Genomic DNA, 18,852 nt, shown 5'->3' with positions numbered 1-18,852 from the left:
CTAATTTTGAAAGAGGAAAAATGCTGTAGAGAACAGATAAGGGAGGGAAAAGAGCAGGGAAGAGAAAAGGAATGGTTCAGTGGAGAGGCTGTGTTGTGTGTGCCAGAGCATGGCACAAGAAGATGCCTCCAGCTGCCAGGCTGTCCGTGGGGAGCTGCATCTCCAACAAAAGGAGACTGAAGGCAGTATTCTGCAAGAACCTGTTTTGGGGACTGCTAAAGTTCAGCAGGAATTAAAGGTTATTTTTACAAAAACAATGGAGGGTTTTGGGGAACAGACAGGCAAGACCTCTGGGAAAGGCCTTGTTTTATATAGATTGTGAGAGGACAAAAGGTGCTTGTGGGGCAAATTTGGCAGTTATCTTTGCATCTGAACTGGTGCAACCATATTGTGATACTGTAGATGTGCTACAGAGGTAAGGTCCTCAGAACTGAAGACTTGGCATTTCGTTCTACTTCTTGTAGATTATACATCTGTTTTTTTATTACATTGAAACTACAGTAGCTGCAAGGACGTCCTGAACACACTCTGAAGTGACATAGTGAGGTTGCTGTTCTTTTTGATATTTTATATGTTCAGAAATTCCCTTATCCTAATAGATCTGGCATGAATCTGAATCCAAGAAAATATACAGTATGGCAAACACTAAATGAAGTTAGCATCCACTTAGCAGCCAGAATATCACTACACTGTATCACACACTACTTCTGGCAAAAGTGGTTAAACAAACAAACAAAAATCAGAAGGCATCCATCACAATATAAAAAATTAGAAGAGTATGCATGGAAAATAGTGTTCAGTTGAAATTATACAGCACAGAGTGTTTTAAAAAGATGGACCCAATTGCAAAGATTTCAAATTGGGTCCACCTTTTTGAAACACCCTGCATATCAGCCAGAGTGAAACTCTGCATTTATAGCAACATATTTTCATGTCTTTAAGCTTTAGACACACACAGACATGCTTTCTTATACTGAAGTTTTCATCGTTCATTTAGGCTGTTTGTTCTGTGCCAGAACATGTCTGTGTCCAAGCATGCTGTTCTGGTCATGCGTCAGTCTGCTCAGAGGCCATGGTCCGTCCTGGCAGCCGGAGCCGATCCAGTGTTTGGACTAGAAATAACATTCCAGCCTGCTTTGGCGAGCAGGGAGGAGGGCTTTCTACTTAGATTAAGATCACATGGAGGGAAAAGCAGGACCAAGAGGAGGTTTGAAAAGCTAGAGTCACCGCCAGAGAACAGCATTTTCAGTTGCTATAACTGAGATGGGATGATTTGCATATTTTCGTTCTTTTTTCTTTGTGAAGTGGCCAGAATCACTCTTAACCTAGCTGTGGACTTTGCACATGGTGGAGATCATCATATTATAAAAGGATAACACAGAGCTTGTATTTTTGTGTCATAGTCTACCACGGTGGAGCAACACAGCCCCAAAAAAGGCTTTAGTTTTATGGAAAAGGAGTCACAAATAGTGATTTTGCACTTTTATTATGCTATCCTGAAGCCATGACTCCTTCTGACCAAGAGAAGATCCTTTTTATTTTGTTCGGGTTTAATGTCTCTTTATCATGGCCTTCCTTTCCTTTTTTTCCTTCCTTTCCGTCTTTCAGTTTCATAATCACTGGTTGTATTGGCCATGTTAACCCTCAAAAAATGATAAAATCCCAGAGTTTTGCAGCACATGGTTTCATCCTGCATCTTTCTTGTGTTCAGTGATCCTCTGAGAATGGTATTTGGTATCTAATTCCTTTATTCTGACAGCAGGGATCTTTGAGAGGTAACTGCTTTGCGAGCACTGTGCACAATACTAGCACAGCAAGCATTGGTGGATGGCCAGGTATAAGGATTTGTTAGGTATTCTGGAATAATTATCCCCAAATAACTTCAAGTGAACAGAGCTTTCTTCTTGAATAAGAGTATAATTGTCTGAAACAGCATAATCCACTTTCAAAGCCAGCTAAACAAGAAAAGGCATTCTTATTCCAAAATGTGATTGCCTCCTCATGGTGTCACTTATAAATGTTGTTATATTTTAAACTGTTAATCTGATAGAATTTTTACACATACATGAGGCTTCAGTTCCTACTTCTTCCTAAGACAGAGCCTTAAAGGTTTGATGGTACTGAAGTAAACGCACTGGAGTATAAGGGAGAAAAAGCTATCAAAGGTGTGGAATATTGATGCTAACAAGATTTAAGCTTGTGTACACTTGAAAATGTAATGGAGCTTATCAGGACATACTTTTTTGGAATTACTGCGTGTTATAAATTCCTACATAGATGTTCACATATCACATGTCCTTATCAGGGGTTATTGCGGAGTAGTTCTGGTGAATTTCCAAATGTAGACAAGGCTTAATTGAGTTAGCCTCCTGTGCTAAATTGACGTCAACTAGAACTCTATTAACTGTATTGTCCTCTAATTAATAATTTTAATAGTTTTAATTATATGACTAAATCCAGTAATACCAGAAGTAAATAAATGCCCAATGAATATTTATTCACTTTGCTAAGTGAGCATTTTGCTTGCATGCACCATTCAGGACTGGGCTTCAGAGTACTTGGCAGAAGACAGATGAGATTTCTCTGGGTTCTTTTTGATCTCTCCTTTTCCTGAAAATGATAAGTACTCAAGTTACACAGGTGTCTTGAATTTAATTTTAAATGGAAAGTTTTCTAGGATATAGAGCAGTGCAAAACACAAGTAATTACATGAATATGTGTATCATAACTATATTAACACATTTATATGATATTAAATAGTAGTTTTAGAAATAAAGAGTTATGTTATACAGAAGGATGGATATGAAGTTGCTTAGCTTAATAAAACCCACATTTACAATGATGTATACATATACATATATTTAGTTTCAGTAAGTGTTGGTGTGAGAGCTACTCTGCTTAGTTGTAGTGCTGTAACTGGAGGGGAATAGAGTTAAATAAGTCATGCAGAGTAGAATTTGCCTATAAATACAAAAAAAACTTAGTTGCAGTCTGTAGCATGTTCTACTTTTGTGACTCTTACAGACTTCAAAGAGAATTGTACATTGGCATCCCAGGGCAGAAATTGGCTGTGTGCTTGGAAGCATGAAATCTCTCAAGGTAATGCTTCATAACTATGGAATGTATCCCATGACTGATATGTAGCTAAGAACTGAGAATCAAATTACACATTAGAAAGAGTTGAAATTAAATATTTTTCTAGTAAAAGAGAGCATTATGCTGGGTAAACAATATATGTTTTCATTTTCTAGGGATGCATTGGAGCATAAATATATGAAGCATTTAAATACGTATGTTTGTATTTCATGTTTTTTTTGAATTACAGTAAAATTTCTTGAAGAAATAGGCATTTTTTTCCTGAGTTCATTTATTAGGGTTTTATGTTTGACTCTTGTAACTATTTTTCATTTCTTTTTGCATTCTTCTTTTTTTTCACTCCAATTGAATTTGGAATTTCTGATCTTAAGCAATTAATTTCCAAACATACAGACTTGTTGCAGCAAGGAAGGAGCAGATATCCGTAATTTTTTTTTGGCATCTGCACAGAATCATGCACTGAGGTGTTCTCGGTGCTCTTTTATTAACAACAAAAAAAAAAGTTACTGAAAACAAAAGATAAATTGGTGAACTTTTTTGTCCATATTAATGCATCTAAGATCAACAAGAATTACCTGACTATTCATTTTCATAGTGGCCCAGACCCTTGCAGGAACAGATGAGCTGTTTTGTCCTCAAGCGGATGGACGTACCTTCTGTAGCGTCAACTCCACTCACTTTTCCTGAATTCATTCCCAGTACAAACTGAAGCCCTCTACTGGTCATGTTTAAGGGGGGGCATTGGACTCCATCCACCTTGTCATCTTCCCATGATACTCCTGCCTGTCTAGAGCGTTGCTGGGCCACGTGGGGAAGGTGATGATCACGATTTTGGCTGAACAGCTAGTGTGGTTGGGGAGACCCTTCTCTGTTGCCTTTGATCAACATAAGGCATTGCTGAGGGACCAGCGAAACCTGCAGAGGGCAAATTCTGGTGGGAAACAGAGAAGGATGTTTCTTTAAAATAAAATAAATAGTAAAGGAAATGCAGATTTTCTTACATTTGTTATTTTACCTGTGGTTCTGTTCATATGAGCCCAGGTGGTCAGGAGGTTTTTCTTTGGAAGCTGCATTTGCCACTGCATTTGATAGACTACAAGGTACTTGGTAATTGATTTAGTTTATCAGTTGTTACTCTTTATATTATGAAAGCACCCTGGCAGCCCTCCACGTGGGTCAGGAATCCTTTGCACCAGGTGTGGGACTGCCATGGAGGGCTTTCCTGCCTCAGGGAAACACAGGAGACAAAATGGACTTGGGAGGCTATAAACAAACTGGGTAGTAGTGGTTTGTGTGATCATCCTAGGGGCTAAGATAGACTACTACTTTTTTGAAAACTTTGTTGCATAATGTGAATTCAATATCCTGTGATTAATGGATACTATTAGGGAAATCTCAATAGTTAGGGAGATAGTGTCAGACTCATTGGAGACCTGCTAAGGAACAAAGAAACACATTAATTTCACTGTCAAAAGAACTATCTATACGTCTCAGTCCCAATAAAGTGAGATGTTATTTTTTTAATACTTAATTTTTATCACCTTTAACAACCTTCAGCTTTGTGCCACAATTCTTAAAATGCTTAGTCATGGGAATAGCATTTGGAACTTTTTCATGTAGTTAAGAATATTCACATGATGAAAAATTTGAAGCTGTACCTGACCTCTGCAGACCAAGTCTGATTTTTCCTGTCTTTACCATAGCCATGAATTGACTAGATTCTGACAAACACGTTGATAAAAGTGTGGGTGTGTTGAACTTTGCCTATGTTTTTAGACATATGTAGTTGGGGTTGGAGAAACACTATACTTGTTATTGTTATGTTGCAAAATAAAAAACGATTACAAAAAGCACAGCTTGCAGTACTCATCCCCGAAAAGGGATTTCCCATGAAAGCTGTGCATTTGTATGAGATCCCATAGCCATTTCTTCAGTGAAATTTCACTGTCCTGCTGAGCATGAAGGAGAGAAGCACTTATATAATAGAAACTTGAACACTGTAAATAATATCCTTTGAACAATGAATGAACTTTCTTCTTATATTGAACTGAAGTTTAGCAATGTAGTGTTCTTTGTCTCAAAATTGTCTGCCTATACACACCCAGCCTGCACTTCTAAAACAACTTGCTGTTCAGGGAGCACACATGTCCTGTATTTTTGGTCTCAACTGTGTATTTTTGTAGTGGAAGATGTCTTTACATTAACAAAAATAACTTCATAATGGTTATACAGTAGAGTTAATGGTGCCAGTTTTACATTATTATACGCATACGTACTTGTTAGAACATGAATGATATTTTCAGAGTAATCATACAATTTGTGGAACTATAAAATGGTTTTGGCTCCATTAAAATATTCAACTACATGTTTGTTGAATATGCACTCTTTTCTTATTAATCTGTTATTGCCATTTGTTAGGCTGTGATGAATATTTTCTCCAGACAAGCCAACGAAAGACAACAGATCAGTTCTCTGTCCAGGAAAACGACACCATGTGAACAGAATATTAGACCAGGGCTTTAGAGGACAACCCCTCATTCTACAAAAGACAAATGTCAGCATGGTATCAGATCTCTTAACTGTGCTTCAGTACAGGTGAATATAAAACCATAAAGAAAAGCAACTGTCACTTAAAGCTAAGCGTAAAAAGCATAAGCTTCATTATCGTGCTGATCTGGATGAACCTTAAACAATGTTTACAGTAGGGTTTGGAGAGTTGCCTAGCACTGGAGTATACACAATTAAACAACATAGCTGAACTTTTCTTTCATGTCAGCATACTGCTAAAAAGACCTCCATTGTACTCATATGATAGTCATTCTTGGAACTTACAGCATAAACAGGAATGGAGAACATTCACATGTAATTCTATCTCATGGTAGCTGAGCGCATCAAAGGGCATAACTGCATTTTCACGTATACAGCTTAAGAAGTAGATTAGATATATAAAATGGCACAGCAAAACATGAACTCAACTCTGACATGTGAATGTGTACCTGAAATTGCTAGTTGCAAGTAGGGACTAACAGTTACTTAACATATTGCAAAATTAATTTTGATTGGTTTTGTGCACCCTTATTTCTATGACTCAAAAGCATATATATACTCATCCCTGCTTTGGTATAGTAACCCAAGTAAAGCAAACACAAATTTCTGAAAGAACAGATGAAAACTAAAGCAACAAGCCAGTGGGTAGACTTTGAAAGCAGATAATCTGAACTGAAACTGCAGTTGGATATGTCATTAGTCTCAGAAATACTTGTGTTTCACATTATAACAGTAGGAATTTCCAGAATCCCTGATATGATTTCATATTTCTTCTAGTTATCTTTAATTTTTATTTTAAAAGACATTATTTTGGATACATGTACATCATAAGAGTTCTTTTAGTGTTTGTAACTGATGTTGTTTCATTAACTTGCTGCACTCAGTTTCTATTAAGCAGTTTATGTAGAGATGATAACTGAATGAACATTTTTAATTAAAAACTGATATTAACGGTTGTATGTAAAAATGGAAGTTAATGTAGGATATGACTTTAAATGCGTGGTATATTACTTGATGAAATCTAGGACAATTAAGTAGGTTTTGTGCTGTTGATGACACAGCAGAAATATGAACACTAATTGTATTATATATGAAAAATGCTCTGAACTTTCATCAGTATCCAGAAGAGCAGTTCAAAGCTTATAAACAAATTATAAGCATAAATGATTCAAATAGACAATGTTTTCTTTCAAATTTTTGTTGTTGTTGTTAATCGAGACCTCCTGACCCTTGCTTTCTGTAGGAATAATATCAATCCTATGCAATTTCAGATAATCACAAATCACTCATCTGAGATTAAAACAGGTTTTCGTAGTATTTGTAGACTTGAAATTAAAATGTTTAAACTGTACATTCTCATCACTTTCACTGAGCAGTTTTTACTGCTCATTGACCGAAAATTATTCACACTATTGTCTGAAATTGCAGTTTATTACAGCTATGATAGAATAATTATATTCTACTTTATACTAGAGCTGATAGCGAGAGGAATAATCATCAGTGCCTGTTGTCAGACCCTCAGTCCCTCAGCGCTGTCTATTCTGTAACAATTTTTTCAGTTTAAAAAAAATGGCATCTCGTTTGCCTGGACAGATATTCAGCTGGAGAATGGTGTCATGCCAGTATTATTGCTTCAAAAACACAGAACTCAGAAATAGCACATGAGCTCTCGAGTGAGCAGTATATAAACAACTCCATTAGCAATCGTGCAGCATGTTTGCTAACAGGGTTAGAAAGTGCCCTTCCAAGCAGTGCTACCAAGAAGTTTTTTTGCCTGTGAATGTACAGCAACTTGATTACCTTTAAAATATATTTTCTCAAATTACTTTATTTGAATTAGGCATTTCTGCCAGATGTGACTGATACTACATTGCCAACTATTGCTACTACCTTTCCCTCCTATTTTTTAATACAAAATAGTTCTTTCAATATCTAATATGTTCCTGCTTTTTAAATTAGATGGGTCTTTGTATGTCCTGGGAATCCAAAGATAGTTCCTGGCTTGGGAAATCAAATTAATATGTTGGTGCATAAATTAATGGGTAGCAAGTGTGTAGACTGTGAGAGGAATTCACTAAATTCACTGAACACGCTTCACGAAGCTTTGTGCTTGTAGGCTGGAAATAAGCACCCTGTGGGGACACCCTGGGTTTAGGCGGTGACTGGTATTTAGACGTGCAAGAGTTGTAGGCTGGGGAGAGTAAACGGAAATGCTAAACCTAAAGGCACACAGCTGCTGCGAGTGAGGGAGGTCACAGCTGTGTCCACTGTGGACTGGAGAGGCCTGGCTGCTGCCTTAGTTGGGGAGCTTTGTTGTTGATAGCTACGGGAAACTTCAGCAGCATTTCCACCAATTTGAAGGGGCTTATGCCCAATGAATAAAGAGAGAAACTCTGAAAGTCATTACAGTTCACTTGCAACTGCAATTATCACATTTACTTTAAGGCTGTAAGAATATTGCGCTCCACTGCTAGTGTTGTGGCTGTAAATAATTCTGTCTTAATAAAGTTTTAATGTCTGCTAATGTAAATCTACCTTCTTTTTCTAGTCATACCTAATGGTGTGCATCTGTAGCCAGTCCCTCTGTGTACCAGTGCCATCCCTGAGCAGAATAAGGGGTTGTCACTGCTTCCATGATAAATTTGCATTTGGTTTAGAGCTAGACCGTAGTTTGTTATGTTAACTCATAAACTGGGACTTCATTTAAAATGAGTTTATAGAAAAAACGTTTGTACAAAATATGTTTCTCTGATTTTTTTACTTGTAAAAGGAAGACAGTATCTTATTTGGACAATGCTTTTCTTTCAACTTTGACTTAAATTAGCTTTTCAAAATAAGCGAGAGGATGTTACCTGATATTTCAAAATGAGGGCCAAATGCCTTTCTGTTATAATGATAATATGTCTTGTTGAATTTTTTAAGGCATTCATTCAAACATTAGTAAAATTGGTGTTAAAACACTTATCAAAGGATAAAACACTAATAAACTGCACGTTCTGGTAGATATTTTCAGATAGGTTTATATCCAAATGCAGGCCAGTGTTAGGTCCTATTTATGTCTCAAAATAGGCCTAAAATGATACATGAGTAATGCCCAAGCATTGCGTTGGTCCCCTCTCCAGATCCATGAATGAGTTTCATGGCTATTATGGTTATCTCAGTAGACTTGATATATCCAGTTGATGTACATCCATATCAAGCTCGCTTCAGCTATGCAAATCACTATTGCAGTGGAATTAGTAGTCCCACGTTGTACTCCAGAAAGTCAGTGATATGTTCACTCAGTCTCATTTGCAGTTTCCAGGGAAAAGTAAAATGCATTTGTAGACCTTTCCGTCCAACACACCCAGATGTGCAGGTTTAATTTTGTGCAAGTATTCTTTATTTGCACAGTCCCTAACCACTGATGTGATTGGAATTAGATAAATGAGGAATCCAGATACAAATCATACAATAGATTTCCCTTCTAGTCGTTGTCCTCATAAAACCTTGATGCTTGGCCTATAAATTGTTTGAATAGTTCTTTTTTTTTTTTTTTAGATAAATTCTAAGTATGCATTGCCAGAATGTTGCTGTCATAAAGTCTTACTGAATTTGACATGTCTTCATGAATTCTTCCAGAAATCTATTGCTTATTTTTTTCATGACAAAAAAGGCATGAGCTAGTTAAGCTTGTAGCCATAAAAAAATACAAACCACCATAAGCCATTAAGCTAATTACGGTATTAAAAATTAACATCTCCAGACTCCATGCTTCCTTTTTAAAATTTCTACGCAAGGACAGAAGTGGATGTGGCATGCATGTGAAGCAACAGTAGTTTTTACTCATAAAAAAGGACTATTAACAATAAACCTCCACGGATGCAGTCCTGAAGGACTTTCTTTCCAAGTGTGTCCTGTTGTAAAGCACTGGGATTACTCATAGTAGTAAGGATTTGTTCTGGGACTTTACAGGGTTGCCACCCAACCATTTTGTGGCTCCCAAGATATGCAGATGTGTTATAAAACATCGAAGAGCTGAAGAGCAAATGGAAAGTACTTTTTTATACGTAGCCTTGCCAGCCTGGAGACGGCAGGACCTTTGGGCTTTATGATGCCATCACGTTTTAAGCAGAACTCTCCGTTTTTTTCACTGGCAAGTTCTGCTTGAGAACTGATGGCAAGAATATGACCCCAGTGTGGTGTGTGCTTGCAGGCAGTGCGGTGGTGGGAGGCCAGCTGTGGAATGTGGGAAAGCGGCTGAACTGCTGAAGTCATGCAGGGAATGTTAAATGTGTCTCCAGCTGGCAGGGAGCTGCGGCTTAAAGACAAGCTCTGGGTCCTGGGTATTGCCGAGTGATCCCGGCACCCTCAGCTCCTGCTGCCCTAAGTGTGGTGCTGATTCGTGTCACAAACGGATTGAGAAGAAAATTAAATGCTGTTGCCTTTTAGGGGAGTTCTAATGGCAAATGAAGTGACACAGTAAAGGCTTAAACTTTTTATTTTAAACTAAATCTTTACAGCAGCCCTACCCAGACAGTGAGAAGTGCAGTCCAGAAAAGTTCATTCTACATCTCTCTGTAGAAAGAAAAAAGGCTCTCATATTTTTTTTTTTAATTTCCTTGGGGTACGTTCTTCTTAGAGACAATGCAATTCATCCTTCCTTAACAACCCTCTAAATTAGTGGGGGTGTTCTCCAGCAACTTAGCTAATGAGTTCCAGTTGCACAGTAAAAACAAGATGGACAGGGACTGCTGCCTACCTGGTATGGCAAAGGGCAGAGGGAGAGTCAGTGGGAAATGTGTTGCAGACCTTCTGGGTGGACAGTTAGAATTTCCTCAGGTCCCCAGGTGTTCCTCGATTAGCCAGGCAGCTGCTGTGATCACCCCTAAGGAGTACCTGCAGATATTGTCATTTTTTTTTCCTTACCATGCTGACATAAGCTCTTCCCTGAGCTAAAGGCAAACTGTGTCGAAGCAAGGCTTAACCTGAGCTGCAAAGTCCTGCTGAGGTGTCAGTGAGGTGACTGCTGGTCCGAGGGCACAGGCTGCGTAATCCCAGGTCTGTTGGAAGAAGACTGTGTGGACATACCCTGTGTTGTCTAAAGGTATACTGAGGAAGAGAGAACAACAGTGAAAGGCAGAAGTGGCAACTGTGTTACAAATAACACAGGAGTTTATAGAATACTATCTATTAAATATGATGTAGTCAACAGTAGCAAATGGATTATTACAAACTGCTGCATATAACTGCCAAACCATTTAAGACCCTAGCAACAGTCCTCATCTGGAAATTCCTTTATGCCTTCCTAAGGTTAATTTTCATAATAAGGTTACAAAATTAAATCATTAAGAGAAAGCATTGATCGGCTGTTTTTCAGCTTTTGTTTAGCTAAAGGCTCCACCCAAGTAACTCTGGTCATAAGACATTTTCCTCTCTTAGAGTCGTAACTCAGGATATGTCACAAATGGCATTAACATTGAAACAGCAATGGGCTGTGCCTCCTTCTTTCTAATCCTGACCACAAACCTCTTGACTCCAGATCAGTAACAGAATGGAGGAACATGAGAAAAATGCATTTTTAAACTATTCCTATGCAAGCAATAATTTAAGGGATTTCAGAGATTAACTCTGGTGAATCTTGCTGCACAGATTTCAGCCATTCCTTTCCCCAGCTCACCACGCTCCCTCCACTGTCCAGCCTTTCCCGACTCACATACCTTCTTGGCAGAAGCAGCGAGGGGACGTCTGCCCAGGCCTCCACTGTTTCCTTGCAGAGTTTGGCACTACCACTCAAGTTCACTTTGCTTTATCTTATATTATAGCATCATAAACACTGCTTCTTGAAGTCAGGTGTCCCCAGCTTGGTAACTACAGAAGGATACCTGGGAGCAGAGAATAAAGTTTGCTGTAGGCAGTAGGTGAAAAAGGGATATATCTGGGACTGAAATAGAGATCTACTGAAAAAAACATGCAGTTGGGAAAGGCAGTGGAGACACAGCAACCAAAGAAATACAGAAGAACAGAAACAGAAAGAGTACTTCACAAGCACATGAAAGTTCACCTTCCAGTCTCCTCCTCCATCTGTCCTATGGGAACAGAATGCTTCTCACAATCAGGAGGTGGAGTGCCTGGAAAGTGATCCCAGTGGTGCAGGAAGGTGGAGAGATGTGGGGAAAAAGGTTGCTGAGCTAAGATACCTCACTGTGTATGCACTTGGAGTGGCTGAGGCTCAAGCATTCCCTTCTGCACACTCTGCTACTCGGGGATTTTTGGCAGAAGAGCAAAAAGGACACCTGGAGGCAGCAATACCTCAGACTGCTAGAGGAAAGCTTGCAAATGCTCATCTGCCAAAGCCTAACTCGTAGCAAGAACATTCACTGCTCTCCAATAGTCAACAAAGAAAGTTGTTGCTGTACGGTATCAATAGAAGCAGCTGGTGCAAGTAACGGGTCTGAAGGAGATGAATGGGAGACGAACATGAAGTGCTCGTAATTTGTGCTCCAAGGTCTGCAGCTCAATTCAGATCAGGATCCTGTAATACAGAAGATGCATTATGAAACTAAAGCTGTGTTTTCAGATGTGTTCTTTTGTAGCAGTACCAACTTTAAGCGTCCCTCTTTGTCTCCAGCCATTCCTTCTCCCCACATTACCCAATCAACAATGCCTGCATAGCTCTTAGTGGGGCCATACAATGCAATAGATCTGGGAACTGGTCCAGGTTAAAAATAAACGGCAAAAATGAATACCAGGAACGAGCAGGATAAGGGGCAAAATGTTTATGCTAGCACTGTTGTCGAAAGAAATGTATAAGAAACTTTGCACTAATGAATTCTCATTGACTATTCAAGAAAACGACAACCAATGATGTGCAAAGTGAGACATCAGATCTATGTCCTGTCCTGACAGTCTAAGAGCAATCATGGTTATTATTTACCTTTATATCTTATGAAACGGATTCTATTTTTTGGTGACTTAGTCTTCAATTATCACATAAATGTTATTGCCACGGAGAATATGGCCTAGTCAGAATCCATAAGTAAAAAAGGCATTACAGAAGTTTAAGATTAAAAATTGCTTTTGTGCTACAGTGGAGGGAAAAAGTAACTGTGAAACCTGGACTAGAATTAGAGAGTTTCTAGAGAAAATCCTATGCTATAGTATTAGGGTATTTCAGTACTAGATTTCGTAGTCTTTGGTATAAAGTAGACCAGCAGTCATGATAAAAGATTAATTGAAATATACAAAGAATGTGTATTTATTTACATTGTTACACATGAAATGAGGAAATTAATTTAATTGTAAAGTATGGAAATGGGGGCAAAAATGAGCTACCTTTTTTGAGTAAAGATTAATGACTGCTGTTGTACAGCATAAAAAACAGTCAGGTCAGTCAGTATGTTCTTACTGGTGAAATCACCTTCGTACCACAGGATGTGAAATGAGCTCACAAAGTGAAAACTGAATGAAAAAAAGCATGCTATATTTGGGGAGAAAACATTTACAAACACCTATCTGATGTACTTATAAAAAGGTATTTTGATGTATGTAAATAAGACATGGTACACTGTATTTCATATCTGCGGTTAGTTAAAAACAAACAAAAAACCACAGCAGCAATGACTGGGTGCATGGCTGCGGAGATACCGGCGTCCCCTCAGTGCGTGGTGAAGCGGGTGCCACAGGCAGAGCTCTTCACACCCCCAAGGAGCTTTCCCAGCCCCTTCTAAATTCCCACCACCTCAAAGAAGCCTATTGTGCCTTAGAGCAGAGCTTCTGTTAAATAGTTTCAAATGCAGTCATATCTTATCTGTGTGGGTTTTATGCCTTATAAAGTGGATCAAAAGACTGGATAGTTTGGGAGACTCATATTTATCTGACTAAACAAGAACTATATGAAGAATTTTTTTTTTTTTTTGAGTTGCTGAAATCTGAAAATGGAGTAACTTCAGAAAAGTGGCATGGTTTCCGAGATTTTTCATTTATTTTACACCTGGTAAATTGTTTCATCATTTATAACGTTTCAGATTTTAGAATGAGAATGTAGTTTATAAAGGCACGAATGATGTTGACATGTCTTTATTCCATCCACAAGTGATTTTAAAAGTTCTTATTTCATTAAAACATGTGATGTCCAATCTGATGCCACTGTTTGAAATCACAGCAGGTAGTAGGACATGAAGAAAGTTGTCAGCATTCAATGGCTGTTTGTTGGTAATGTGAAATGAGATGCTGGTCTCAGCCTGTGTTTGCCATAGTTACAGAGGCCACTGTCTCAGTTGTCACCCTTCCTTGGACACTCAGCAGAGAGTTAAAAAAAAAGAAGAATTGCATACTCGTTCCTTTTTGAAGGCAAATCTCCAGAGGCAGGACTGAAGCAAATCCACTGGGCAGTGTGGGGAAGCTTGCTCTCCCACTGCCCATGTTGTATCTCCTTTTGTAGAAAATGGGATCTTGTAATTCCCAGAGCTGCTAAACCAGCTTTGGGGTAGAGAAGGAAGGGATTTGATGTTTAACTTCAAGACAAATTTAAGTTTTAACTTTGCGATTAATGTCTTAATCCAAATTTAAGCAAGTCTTTAACTGGGAAAAAACCCAGACCTTTTGAGATTTAAAGTGAAAATTATGCAGTGCTAACTGAGGGCCCAGGACAAACGCGGAACACTTTTTCTGTGAATATCTTACCACCAGTCCCTAAGGTTTGAAAGGCAGTAAGTAGGATCACGTTCAGTAGAAAAAAAAACAAAAAAAGGTCATCAGGTAGGTTTTAAGGCCATAAAGAGGCAGAGAATAATAGACTGCTTTAGTACCACTGGTGCCCTGGCATGATCCACTACATGTAACTTGTGAGCTGTTACTTTTCCCCTATTTAGTCAGGGAAGTTTAAGACTGGATTACATTTCCCTGCTAGCTTTTGTTAGTGAGGTTGAACATGGCATAGGTGAGCAAAAGATTTGATGAAGGCGTAAGACACTGAGTATTCAACTTGATACTGAGTTAGTGAACAGGCTTTTCAAAACTGATGCACAAATGGGTAAAAGTCTTTAAAGTTTTGCTGTCTTCTGTTTACTCTTGAGCCCCCTAGAATGGTTACAGATGTTCCACCATCTGTAAATGAAGAGCTTAGTAATAATAGTAAACAATAATAATAAATATTAATAGTGTTGAGAAGATTCATTATTTATGCAGTGCTTCAAGAATGAAAAGTGTTAAATAAAAAGTTTGTGTGTAATAGAAAAAGATGCTTGATGAGTTAGATTGGAAAATAGTTAGCCAAAATTGTCATTCCTTCTTCGGTCCATCTTTTGTGGAAAGATTGTTATTTTATACACTGTGAAAACTGAGTAAGAATTAATGGGTGTTTTGTAATCAAATGACAACACATCTTGTTCATTAGCATGTAGTTATGGAACTACAATATTCTCGTATGTGACTGTAATATATTTTATTTTTTTCTAAAACATTTATGTACTTATATACTTGAGTGCTGCACACAAGCACAGCTTCTGTAAAGCACAACTCATAGTTGCACGGTGAGATCTGACATTTCAAATACTGAGGAAACAAATTGCTGTCTGACAGAGCAGACAACAGGCTTGCAGAACTTTGTACTTGAAAATAATGAATTCAGGAAATGCCTTGTGCCTGACTCCAGCAACAGTCTCTTCCTCCCCAAGAGTGATCCCTGCTTGGTGCTCCACAGTGACGACAAACACACAGGCTGGGGCTGGGGAAATGGAAAAAGAATCTATAGCTAATGCAAATGTCTTATTTTCATATGGATCTGTGTCACTGTTTTTGTTTCCATGAGGCAAAGTTCTTTACTTGTCTCAGGAAAGTTCTGCATTCTGCAACTGAAGGCACCATTTTATTCACAAAGAAAGGCAAATGCATCCTAATGCCGCCTGGTGTAGCAGCCACTGTAGGATACATTTTAAATCCAATCTGCCTCTGCTATCCAGCCACCATTTCCAATTCAGTATTGAATTATTTCCATAATTCTCCTTCTCTCTGACCTGACTTTTGCTCTTTATGACTAAGTGAGCAAGGAATCTATACATCGACTTAGAGAGTCAGCATTATTTTATCTGTGAACTTGTCTACAAATTTGGAAGAAAGTGATATTGTGGAGTCACGAGCTTTATCTCTAGCATTGGTTGTATCTATTGATATACCTCTGAAAGAAAAAGCAGAGATACTAAACGTGTTTAAAAAAGCAATGTTTTGTGTTGGTGAACAGCCCCTCCCTGAGAGGGTTGAACCAAGTATACAAGAAGACAAGGAATGTCCTTATTATTCCATGCTGATCATTGTGGTTTTCCTGTGTGTTCCTAACCAGATGGACAGGGCCTGTGATTTGTTATTATGTTGCCCCTCATGAAAGTGTTTATAGCAAACAAAGTGGGCATAAGGTGTCTGTTATCCAGAGTCTTCAAATAAATCTAAATTAAATCTTCAATAGTCTTCTAACACCAGAATAAATGACTACCCAGAGCACAGGGAATTCTTGAGGCACACCCCAGATCTCCCCCACCCCAGACTACCTGCTTGTCGTCAGCTTTCCAGTAATGGATAGTTTAGGCTGGCTGCAAATAATCAAGACAAAAGGCTGGTCCAGGAGTACCCAAGACAGTAGGAAGCTGAGCAGCAGGGACACCTCCTAGAACACTACAATTCCTAAATAGTCCCTTTAGTTAAAACTCCTTTGTACCTTCACATAGATAAATCCTGACTTCTGCATTTGGAAGAACGATACTGCAAATGTGTAATTCCCTATTACAGGTAAAGAAAGTCCTAATTTGCTTTTAGACAGGGGTCAGTTTCCTGTTGCAAAGCTGGCGCATCAACACAATGTCGAGTTCTCTTGTCTAAACTAAAACTCTGGGTTGATCCAGCAATATATATATATATATTTGCCAATCAGATGCTTAACTCACATCTACTCCCCATTATGAATGTTTGCAGGCTGCAAATGCACAGCTTCCTGTCTGATGACTACCTTATGTTTCCATGTTTCTATTTTCTGTATTTCATATAGCCATTATCAGTTTCATGATGCCAGATCACTTCTGCAAGGTAGATGGAAAAACATCACTTTTCCCTATATGACTCTCACAGTCTCCCATTATTTCTCCCAGTTAAAACCAGCAGCAATTAAACATAAGATAACAGATCACCACCATTTTCATTTGGTCATGTATCATCTCTATAATATTTTAGATTCTTCTGTTGCCTCTTAGGTCATAAGCTAAATTATCCCAATTCATCAGCATATAAAAGTTTGAGCAGTGATCTGTGCGAAGGGAACAGTGCTGTCTCGTTTTCAGCTCCACTCTGCAGTGCAAGGAACTTTCCACTGTTCCAACTGAATGTACTTTGTGCCTCCTATGTTGAGTACAGAGGTTTTAAGACACTACAGTACGGATTAAGTGACGGTAATCAGTAGGGGTGCTGTGCGTTCTGCCATGATCGCCAAAATAATATTATTCACCTACTTTATACTTTGTTTATACCTGTTTTATGCACAGTGTTGATAATCCTTAATGATAAAGATATCAAGACCTGAGGTCAAAAAAATAATTGAAACATCATTCCACCTAGTGGCGTTCTTGACCCTGCCTAAACCAGTGCTTGTCAGACAACTATTGATTGCACATTTCTTATTTAGATGTCATTTTCTTTAATTGATGTTTTTTAAATACTGTAACTATTCTACTCTTCTATGTTATGAAGAGATCTAAAGCAGTACTAGGTTGAGAAAAAGTTTGAATTGGATTTCCCAAATATCGTATGAGTCAACTACTTTAAAAAAGATTGGCATAAACATCAAGATTTCAAACAGGTAATATGATACACAGACAAAACTATCAGCTATTATGCTGCTTGGGTCATGCTACAAATGTACAAGCAGAACTGCTTTAAAGTCAATATTAATAACCAATATTGGATCAAATAAAAGGTCAAAGTACATCAAATCTTATTTAAATTCCAAGGGTAAAAAAACTACTGCTGCCAGAAGTATATGCAGTAACAGGCCTAGGGTTTTTTTTTAAATGTTCGAATATGAACAGAAAGTTAACAGCAGATAAAGAGCAACCATAGCTCAAATATCATAGTATTAAGGCCTCTTTTCCCATTGATAGGTTCAAAGTAGCTTTAAAATACGATCCCAGGATTATCAATGTGTTTTACTGCAGAGGAATGAATGCAGGGTGGAGGAATCACGCAGTGGCAAAAGTGGAATAGAACCTATATAGCTCTTTTGCACCCTGGCATGGTATGTTTATCACTAGACCTCTTTACCATGAGTGTCCTTTTTTACTAGCAGGCTCAAAGGGACAAACTTTAAACTATGTATGTTTTAATCTCCATCTTCTATTGGCTTTGGATACTTGGATATTTGTACTGTAGTCCTTTTATTGAAAGAAAGTAAGTTCAAAATGAGTGTACAGGTTAGAACCTGAGAAGTAGTAAACCGTAATGGTGTGATAACAGATACTTGATGAAAACGATAAATGATATTCCGAGTAGATCAGCAATCTGTTACTGAAGTTTTAAGCAGATGGGTAATAATATGAATTTCAGTGGATCCTGAAATAAAACCATGTATTGTCAAACTTTATAAGAATGGACTTCAGTCTGTTGTCAGAAATAGTGCCGTTTTACTGCTCAAATGTATGTCTCAAGCTTTTGTGCAAAGTGGTTTTCTCTTCCCTTCTTGTAGCAGCTGTATTTCATAAGGAGAAATGAATGGGAAAAGCAGAAGCTTCTGGTTATGCTGTTAGTTCATTTGATAAAGGCATCTCTTCTGCACAAAACCCACTTTGTGAAGGTGCTGGAGAGCATTTTGGATGGATAGAAATTAACTGACAAATACATCCCAGGACCGTACCCATCTCTAACCGCTCTTTTAGCTGATGGCCTGGCCCAAGAGCTGCCTTATTCCTGTGAATTGTGTCAGACCCTAGAGCCTGTGGTTTGGAGACGTGCATAGAGACCTCTCTAGTTCGGTGCAGCTAGAGCTAAATCTGCTCCCACTGTGTTCAGAGGTAAAGTATCTGATGATTTTAGCAAAACCAGAATTTACCCCCTATTCCAACAGGTCTGCCAGGGGAGCCTTGCTAAGGGTTGAAGGAATGGGTGTGTGTGATCTGCGTTCTGCTTGTGTGTGTGCGCGTGTATCCGTCTTTCAGACTAAGCATACGCATATAGAGAATATGTTCGGAAGAG

General features: G+C 38.4%; 1 protein-coding gene and 1 long non-coding RNA gene across 4 annotated transcripts in view; one reads left to right on the top strand and one right to left on the bottom strand.

Annotated features, from left to right (window-relative positions):
• The window catches only part of RBMS1 (RNA binding motif single stranded interacting protein 1), a 146,382-nt gene that overhangs the window by 13,276 nt on the left and 114,254 nt on the right, over window positions 1–18,852 (top strand). The gene's annotated exons all lie outside the window — the stretch shown is intronic.
• Window positions 10,224–11,616, bottom strand: LOC139828352 (uncharacterized). Its single transcript, XR_011739863.1, has 3 exons — window positions 11,343–11,616; window positions 10,611–10,734; window positions 10,224–10,521 (listed from the first exon to the last, which is right to left on the bottom strand). It is a non-coding gene; the product is annotated as an uncharacterized lncRNA (long non-coding RNA).

This window comes from Patagioenas fasciata, chromosome 7 (assembly GCF_037038585.1).
Source record: "Patagioenas fasciata isolate bPatFas1 chromosome 7, bPatFas1.hap1, whole genome shotgun sequence".
In the NCBI taxonomy this organism is placed as follows: domain Eukaryota; kingdom Metazoa; phylum Chordata; class Aves; order Columbiformes; family Columbidae; genus Patagioenas; species Patagioenas fasciata.
This window is presented reverse-complemented; position numbering and strand designations above follow the sequence as displayed.